Source organism: Odontesthes bonariensis, chromosome 8 (assembly GCF_027942865.1).
Source record: "Odontesthes bonariensis isolate fOdoBon6 chromosome 8, fOdoBon6.hap1, whole genome shotgun sequence".
Taxonomy (NCBI): Eukaryota; Metazoa; Chordata; class Actinopteri; order Atheriniformes; family Atherinopsidae; genus Odontesthes; species Odontesthes bonariensis.
The window spans coordinates 11002703-11012347 of record NC_134513.1 but is presented as its reverse complement, the minus strand read 5'-3'; positions in this window follow the sequence as shown (position 1 = coordinate 11012347).

Here is a 9645-nt window from a genome sequence, read left to right as displayed (position 1 = left end):
AATTTGGATAATGGTCATACATATAAATGCACACACAAACAGAAAGAAACACAAAGAACAGGGCTGTAGAGATCTTTGTTGCAATCTGTTTGAAGCAGACTCTCTTTAAGAGAACTGAGATGGAAACAAACTGTTCCTGAAACAAAGCCTCCCTTGGAGCACACATTAGGATGAAAGACTCAGTGTGAGTTCCCCATTTGTTCTCCGCTTGTGTGTGTGAGTGCACGGGCGGTCTACTGTACTTTTTTTTGTGTGAGATTTGTGTTCTTTAGAGAGTGCCAATCTGTGTGTAAGTGTATTTGTATGTGTGAATGTGCCCCCCTCGGTCCTGGTCCCTTTAATTCTGTGAGCTAAGATAATGAGAATTTTATCTGCAGCTCCTCCGAGGCATGGGGCTCTGATCGAATGGGAGCAGAGTGTAACGGATGAGACGACCGATAGTGGTCCGACTAGGTTACACTCAGACAGGCTGTGGCACTGCCAGTGCTCTCTGTGGGGAAACATGGATGGTGTGTTGCCAGCACTGAGGGAGGTAATGGAATGTGCTGTGTACTTGTGACAAAATGGGAGCCTCTTGGGTTGTGAAGGATTTTAATCATTGGGTAATAAGGCTAAGCGCACATGCACATTGGTATTCTTAAAAAATAGGCTTTTCCCTCTTCCTTCCTTCAAAAAAAAGCCACAAGCCACACAGTAACATTTATAAAAAAAAAAATTTTTAAAAAAGGTCATGCCTTATTAGTATCATTCACTAATAAGGCATTCACTCTCATATGCTATAGATATCTATTTTCTGACAGAACTGACATATACTACAGCTACTTTGTTCTCATAGTTGTTCCAACAACTAGAGGTCAAAATGAGTCTTGTTAAAAAAAATGGGTATGTTGGCAGCTGATTCTGTGTTGGATTATGTAGCAGTAGCAGAACCATAGCTCATTCTGACACCACTGTTCTTAAATATAGTCAGAGAGTACATGTACTTTAAAGGGCTGTTAGCAAGGCTAGCAATAACTTGCTGGTGTCTCCTGTTGCCATGTCAACAAAGTAAAATTCAGTGCATATTTTGACACCAGACCAAGGAGTAATGTCACACAATGTTGGAAGCCAAAATCTTTTGTTTTTGTTGTCCACACATAAACGCTATAGTTGGAGGTTATGAGACTTCATCCCGGAAGACGTTTTTCAAAAAGTTCAGTTTCAGGGCTGACAGGTGTTTGCACGTGGATGATAGAAACATATGCTGATGTGTACGAGATCCATTGGCTTGAAAACAGGAAGTGGACAAACACTGCATCAATAACACATACCAATAGTATGTATAGTAAACCTTCAGAATGTGTATGAATATTTAAACTATAAAATAAAAAAACTTCAAGATTTTGTCTTCCCATAGAATTTCACCTACACCTCACACAGAGCTCATCATAACTCATACCTTTTTCTTGTAATATCCATGATAAATCATTTTCACCCAGAAAGATTTCCTTAATGACATACCTGATAAGTCCGATGTCAGATTTAGCTTTGCAGCGAGAAGACAGAGCGCCGTAACACAAAAATTAATAAGATTAATCAAATTAATTAAACTGTTCTACTTTTCCTAAATCTGGGAAGTCGACTAAGCCAGATATGAGGCAGTCTGCACTCTTCCATTCCTCCAGTGAAATCGTTTTATGATTCTATTCAACATTTTATGTTGAAGAAGCATTAATCCTAAAATCATGTCTTGTTTAATTGGACACCACCACTTTTATCTATGACCAAGAAAGTGATGCTTATACACTTAATGCATTTTACTTTCTCAAATAAATATGGATAAGAGGATGAGAAGAGATAGTTTACCTAAAAATAAGACCGTCTGCCAGCCAGGATGTAAATGATATGATTAAAGACAGTAAGCTGGATTGTCAAATTAGATATACAAATGTGATTTTATTTCACGTCTAAACATATTAACAATCAACCTCAATGTAGAGTTTACTATATCAATTATGTATGAATGAACAAACTATGTCGTTTAACTGCACAATCTGTAGCATATGTGTTGTTTTGTGGTGATGGTGGTGGGGGGCATGAGTCATTCTTAATCTTTTCACTTTCTCTGTAAGGTGACAGCGTCCTCTGTGATATCCCGTGCACAATGCCTAATCTTACTCTCTCCTCTCTTATCCTCTTTTGCTTTTCTCATAAGCCTGTGATAACGATGCCAAAGAAAATGTTGGGAAATGATTTTCTTAGCTTTATGGATTGCTATCAGACAAAGATCCATCTGCACCAAGCATCCCTTTTTCACTGCAGTGCAGAAAATTAGTCTCTTATAATGAAGCAGAAAAATAAGAAAAGAAGAATTAGCACAAAAACTTTTCAGCCAGCTTGTCTGGGTTTAAACCCAATGCAATTTTGCTTCCGTCTTGTTTGTTAGATTTCGCTCTGTGGGGTTCTTGCTAATCATCAAATCCTTTGTTATTAAAGAAATATTTCAGATTCTTTACACGCACTCATAACAAAGCCTCTCTTCAAATAATAAATCAGACGAAGAGCAAGGATGAAATTTGAAAATAGGTTATTTAGAACCAATTGGTAAAAACCCTGCTGGCGGGCACTGACAACTGAGGCTAATGGAAAAAAAAAAAAAAAAAAAAAAAAGAGTTTTCCGCCAGTTAGAAGAAAGAGCAACTGACTGGCAACTTTATAGGAAAATGTTCACCTGTAGAGTAAAAGAGAAAAAAAAGTCATTTCTGCAGAAATTACAAACCATGACATGAGTAATGATAATGTTTAAAGATGTATGGGTGTCTATTAAAGGGGAAAGTAATTGATAATTAAGGGGATTTATTCATGGCTTAGAACAAATGTCTACAATAATCACCCGCTGGATGAGATATGAGCTAGCCTTGCATTTGATGGGCATGGACTTCTATCACATAAGCATTACATATAGGTTACATAAAAGATTTTTAGTGTTCCCAGCAATATATATCAAATAGCAATGCTTGTTAGTAAGTCTACACAAGGTCAGCAAATAGCTTTGCCATTAAAGCCCAATACATGAGCTTCAACATACATGATATGAATGGCAACATATTCCTTGGACATTCAGTGGTGCAGGAGGAAAAAAAAAAGCGTGAAAGTAGTAGCTTTTCTATTGCACCCTAAGGAACGGAGAGAGGACAAAAAAATGTGTTTGTGTGTTGCAAGACTCCCAATCTTGAGCAAGTGTGAATATAAAAACGTAATAAGCATTGCTTCATTAACATAGCAGCAAAAACTGTACCCCTACTGGTTAGTGGCAGATTACTCGGATACAAAATAAATTATTACTGTACTCAATAAATTGAATGAGGCCAAGAAAACACCAAAGCCAAGATTCCACATCTTTTCTACAAAATGGCATTTTACCCTCTGCAAGCTACTTGTAGCAGACAAGTCTTTGTGCACAGGAGATTACACAGCTAAAGCGACCACCACAATCCTATTCCGACAGCACAGGTTTGTTAATCTGCTGTTTCTTCTAGAGTAGAAGCGATTGGAAATGTAGGTCCTTGTCAATTTTAATCACTGTAAAAATGTGCCTCGAAATATGTAAAGCTAACAATGTAATTAATTTTAAATGCAACCACCAAATTTAACTCTTAACCCTAACCAATCATGGGTGAGAGATCACAATAGAAAAGAAAGAAATGTCGCGTTTTAGAAGTAGAAAAGTACTGGACTCAAAGTCATTCAATGTCACGACAAGGCAGCATTTGCAATTTTGTTTGTGCCTGCGAGTCCATTAAAAAACAGTAACTTCATATCCCACCCAAAGCACTTACAAAAGTAGGATGTTTTAGTTCTCCTACTTTTTTTGCACGCTTAAGTGATTTACTTGATGAAAAATCTTTTAGACCTCTTGGTGCCATAGGTTTTGTTAACATCCAGCAGCTCCCAGCTGAGGAGAGCAGATATTCTAATGGTTCAATCTATTAAAAAAAATCTAAATCAATATAAGGTCTGAACTGAACAAATTGAAGGGGTGCTGACACTTGATTAAAGTAGAAGAACAGAATTAATCATTTGAACTAAGTGTCAAAACCTTAAAGTGGCAGTGAGAATTATGAAATTCTGATTATGAAATTAGGACTTCAGGTGTTGTTATGGAGTTTAAAAGTCAACATATGGAGTAACACGTAAGAAAACACAGGGGCAACCATGATTTACACGTTTTATTACCAATCAGAGACCAAAACCAGTGATGAAAGTGGCAGAGTATTTCTGCTGATCATCCTGACTAAATGTAATTAAAAGTTAACCGCTGTGTTTTCGATAATGTAACAGACTTATTTTTAACAGTGAACCACAGGTGGTGCTCTACAGGTGGTGTGTATTGAACTTTTTATATAAAATTTGCAATAAAATACATTGGAAGTGCATACTTTTCCAGCTGTAGGTTTTTCTGCCTCTGGTTGTTGATGACTGACTCCACACTGCAGAACTATCTACTTTTAACCTTAAAAGTTATACTGGTTTTCTACATTAATCTAAGAAGGCAATACATCCCTGTCCACTTCAGAATCCATGCAGCTGCTTCTGTCTCCTCATACAACTAGTGACCTTTTGAATCCTGAAGACATGGGTGCCAAAGCCATCACATTGCCGTCATGCATTTTACAGGTGGTGATGCTTGTTTCAGATCATAAGGCATCCAAACCATCTCTACATGTTTCCCTCTTTCACAACGATACAGGTTCCCTTTAGTTGTATCAGTAAAAGAGGGCTGTTTTAGAACTGCTCTAGCTTACTTTGGCTTGGTGAGGTGTTTTTGGTAAAGTCCAACATAGCCTTTCTATTCTTGAGTTTATGAATGGTTTGCACCTCTCTCCATGTAAGAGTGAGTTGATTATATGCCTTCCTTCTGGAGAGTGTTTTTCTCTTGGCTGGATGTTGTGAAAGGGTCCGTCTTCACCATGAAAAGCAATCATCCACCTCTGTTGTCTTTTCTGAACATCAAGGTATGTCACAAAGCACAACTACATTTTTTTTTTCATCTTAACATTGTTTAAAAATGTTGATTCGGTCACTCCTGATGTCGTGACTATGTTCTGTAAACAGCAAATATGGCAAACACACACACACACATACATACAGTGCACCCAGAAAGTATTCACAGTGCTCCACTTTTTCCACAATATCCTATGTTACAGCCTCATTCCCAAATAGATTAAATTAATAGTTTACCTCAAAATTCTACACACAATACCCCAAAATGACAAAGTGAAACATGTTTGTTTGAAACTTTTGCAAATTTATTACAAATAAAACACAAAAATAAAACATTTACATAAGTATTCACAGCGTTTACCATGACCCTCAAAAGTAAGCTCAGGTGCATCCTGTTTCCACTGATCATCCTTCAGAAGTTTCTACAACCTGATTGCAGTCCACCTGAGCGATTGGAATAGAAGGGCCTTAGTCAGGGAGGTGACCAAGAACCCGATGGTCACTCTGACAGAGCTCTAGCCTGGCTGACGCGTCCACAATCTCGATGAGATGGTGGTCTGGGAACTAGGTGTGCATTTTCTCGTATTTGAGGCGTGGTTTACGAATGGAACATTGCAGAAGGACAACAATTTCTGCAGAACTCAACCAATCAGGCCCGTATGGTAAATTGGCCAGACGGAAGCCACTCCTCAGTAAAAGGCACATGACAGCCCGCCTGGAGTTTGCCAAAAGGCACCTGAAAGACTCTCAGACCATGATAAATAAAATTCTCTGGTCTGATGAATCTGATGAACTCTTTGGGCTAAATGCCAAGCGTTATGAACCCAGGCACTGGTCATCACCTGGCTAATACCATCCCTACAGTGAAGCATGGTGGTGGCAGCATCATGGTGTTGGGATGTTTTTCAGCAGCAGGAAGTGGGAGACTAGTCAAGGTCGAGGGAAAGATGAATGCAACAATGTAAAGAGACATTCTTGATGATAACCTGCTTCAGAGAGCTCTGGACCTTGGACTGGGGCAAAGGTTCATCTTCCAACAGGACAACGACCCGAAGCACACAGCCAATAGAACAAAGCAGTGGTTTCTGGACAACTCTGTGAATGTCATTGAGTGGCCCAGCCAGAGCCCAGATTTGAACCCATTTTCAGATCTCTGGAGAGATCTGAAAATGGCTGTGTACCGATCCTCCCCATCCAACCTGATGGAGCTTGAGAGGTTCAGCAAAGAAGACTGGGGGAAACTGCCCTAAAATAGGTGTGCATCATACTCCAAATGACTTTAGGCTGCAATTGCTGCCACAGGTGCTTCAGCAAATGCTGTGAATACTTGTCTAAATGTTTTATTTTCATTTTTTATTTATGATATATTTTCAAAAGTTTCAAACAAACTCGTTTCACTTTGTCATTCTGGGACATTGTGTGTAGAATCTTAAGTAGTAGATGAATTTAATGGATATTGTGGAAAAAGTGGAGTGCTTATATTATTTGGTCAGAAAAGTTGGGAAGTGTCTTTGCACCTTCTCATGGGTGTACAAGTTCCTCAACTTTTTCATTTTTTTCCCCTTAGGTTTAAAGGGTTTTTTATTTATTTTTTTCGGTTTCATCAATTTCTAAAAGCTTATTCTATAATACTCAAGAGACATTGAGATTTGCAAGAGGACCCTAACGAATAATAGTTAATAAGATATGTGTTTAAAAATGCATGACACAGAGGCAGGAGGTCTTTCAAATTCATCCATGTATCATCAGAATTTGAGAAACATGCATTTGGACTAAAATACCGACTTCATCTTACACTTCACTTCATATGGTCAGAAAGCAAATTCTGAAATATATAAGCACACAGTCTGTAAAAAGTATAAATCACAGTTTGCAAAATATGAATCACACAGACCAAAGCAAATTATTTTGCTCAGTAGAATTTTTTTTCACTTGTGAATCGGTATAATGAGCACTGCAGTGCAATAAACAATGTTCAGACAGTGGTATTGTTCTGGCCTTTAGGATTCAAAGAAATTGAAGATCTATTTTTGTCTCCCAGAGATTCTTAAAAACAAAAAACTAAAATAAACTAAGAAATATAAAAAAATACAAAAAACATATTTAGTTTCAGGAAAGTCTGACATGAAAGGCACCAAAAACATGTGGTTTGTCTTATTGTTAGCAATCTTCACATGCTTTTCTTCCCAGTAGTATTTAGACAACAAAACCATTCAGATTGCAAAACTTGATTGACACAAATGACTAGTTGCAGTCACAGATACCACAAGCAAGGACAGACAGGCATCCAACAACTCTCTGTCGTCTATTTGTCCGTCTCTGTTACACACACACACTCCCTCTGTGGCACAAAATGATCTGCCACTCTGAGCAAAAGCCTGCGCTACAGGGTGGCTGCTGCCATCCATTTATTAACACAGGCCCATCCAAAATATTGCCTCTCCTTCTAGCAGGAAGCAAATCAAACAAAAACAAAAAACTAGGACAAATGGAGAGCAAGTGGCAAAAATGGGAATAAAGAGGAGAAATAGTGTGACTTTTCTTGCCAACCTTTTCAATCAGGTGAACAGATACACATCTTCAGAAAAAAGGTTAAAATGAAAAATGCGAATAATCTGTGCTTTAGGGATGTCATTTGCGGAGTAAGGGTCACAACACTTTAGCTGCTTGCATTTCTAACTGCAATCCACCCTCCTTGCACATCACATTTATTTCCATTAAACGTTTTTCTCCCATCATGACTCCTCCTCCATCTCTGATTATCTATCTGCCTTGAATGCCTCTCTAACTCCTACTGCCCATCACGCCCTCTCCCTTTTATTCCACCATCTACACTCCCTTTCATCAAATTGGTTCCCTCTCCCCAAAGTCATTCTCCTTGATCACCACTATGGTCTCCTTTCTGACTGGCACCGCCCTACTGCACTAAGTGTATTGTAGATATACATACTTGATTGCCATTTCAGAAGTGCATTAGGTGATTAAATGCATTTATACATGTACATTACATTCACCTGGAATAGTTCATATATCTTGGCTAAAAGAATATCTTAAATGTGTATGTGTATGTTTTTATTGTCTTTTTTTCCCCTTTTTTTCTTCAATACCCCCCCCCACAGATTCCCCATTATATGCAATGGTCTCGCCTGACTGTCAATGGCCTTGCAGACAGCGAGCTGTGCCTATTAAGCGCGTCTGGTTGAGGTAAGTTAGATTAAGGGAGGAATGAATGAGGCTGCTGCAGTGTGAGTGCCGGGTCACCTACCCATAAATCACCTGCTAACTCTCCACAGCCACCACAGTTCTTCCTGTGTCAGAAGTCTCCGAGCCAACCAGAATTTCTCCGTTGCCTTCTATATTTCCTCCCTCTCTTTTTCTGCCTCCCTTTTCTCCTCGTCTGTTTCTTTGCTCATGTTTGCTCCACTCTGCTATACACTTTTCAATCACTCTCTCTTTCTGTCTCTGCACTCATTTCAGCTGCCTTTATCTCAGTCATCTTTCTTTTGCTCTCCTATAGCTGTGCAGTTGCACTTACAACTCGCCATCTTAAGTATCATTCTTTGCCCCACTCTCTTATACATTCTTGTTCTCCCACTGCTTTCAGCGGGCTGTATAAAAGGTACAATGAAGGCATTCTGGGTGGTAAATTCACCCACTGAACAAGGTCCCCTAGGATTGAGGAAAAAAAGTCTGAAGGTTGGTTATTTAGTGCATAAAGACAGGCCTTAGATTTTTTTATGGTCAGCAATTTATTAACTGTACTTATTTCACACTGCCTGTTAGAATTGAAAAATGTGATGAGCCAAAAATGGTCTAAGCCTAAATACCTTGCTTCTAAATGTCTTTATGTGATGAGATTAGATTAAACTGTAATGATCCCTGTGAGCAAAATTAGGTCTTTAATGCAGAAAAGAGAAGATTCGGCATGAAAATAAATAAGCGCGGAGCGAATAGAAGGCATAAAATATGTGGCTGATAACGGCAATCAATGTAACTCACTGCTCACGTAATTACCTTAAAAAAAGGCAGAATATAAATGACCAAATGAATGCTCGTAAAAGTCTTAGTCACCACAGAGGTGACATTAATACATGTTTGCTTCCTTTTTTAATCTCTAGTAAATAAAATGATAAAGTAAATCACTTTCAATATATTGACTGTATGGTGACCAAATGTAATTGCAGTTTAATGACTGACAATGACAATTTTTTTATGCATACTTTTGATTTGTTGTATTTTGTTAGAAACTTGAACATTAATGAAGATCTACCTTGCCCTAAAAATCTTGCCAGCAGGGACGCCTCATCAGAGGTTAATCTATTCAGCTATAAATTGTAATCTATCTGTGCTGGGACATTATTAGGAAGGTTGCCTACTGTACTTTATCCTGCAATTATCAAATGTCAAAGTATACTGGTTCAAATCTGCCTGCTAGACAGCACTGGTATCTGCAGAGTAATTTGTAGTCTGAGTCAGGGCATTTGTTATATTTTCAAATGGAAAAACTCTCCAGTTAATTCGTATGCTCAGGGAACCCCAGATTTTTATAATGAGGCAATAATGGAAAAGGAACTGGCTGGATCTCCCCGTCTTCTACCCTCAATCCTCCCATCAGCTCCAATTTGCTCATACGTACACCCCTGAACACAAGGCATGTGCAAA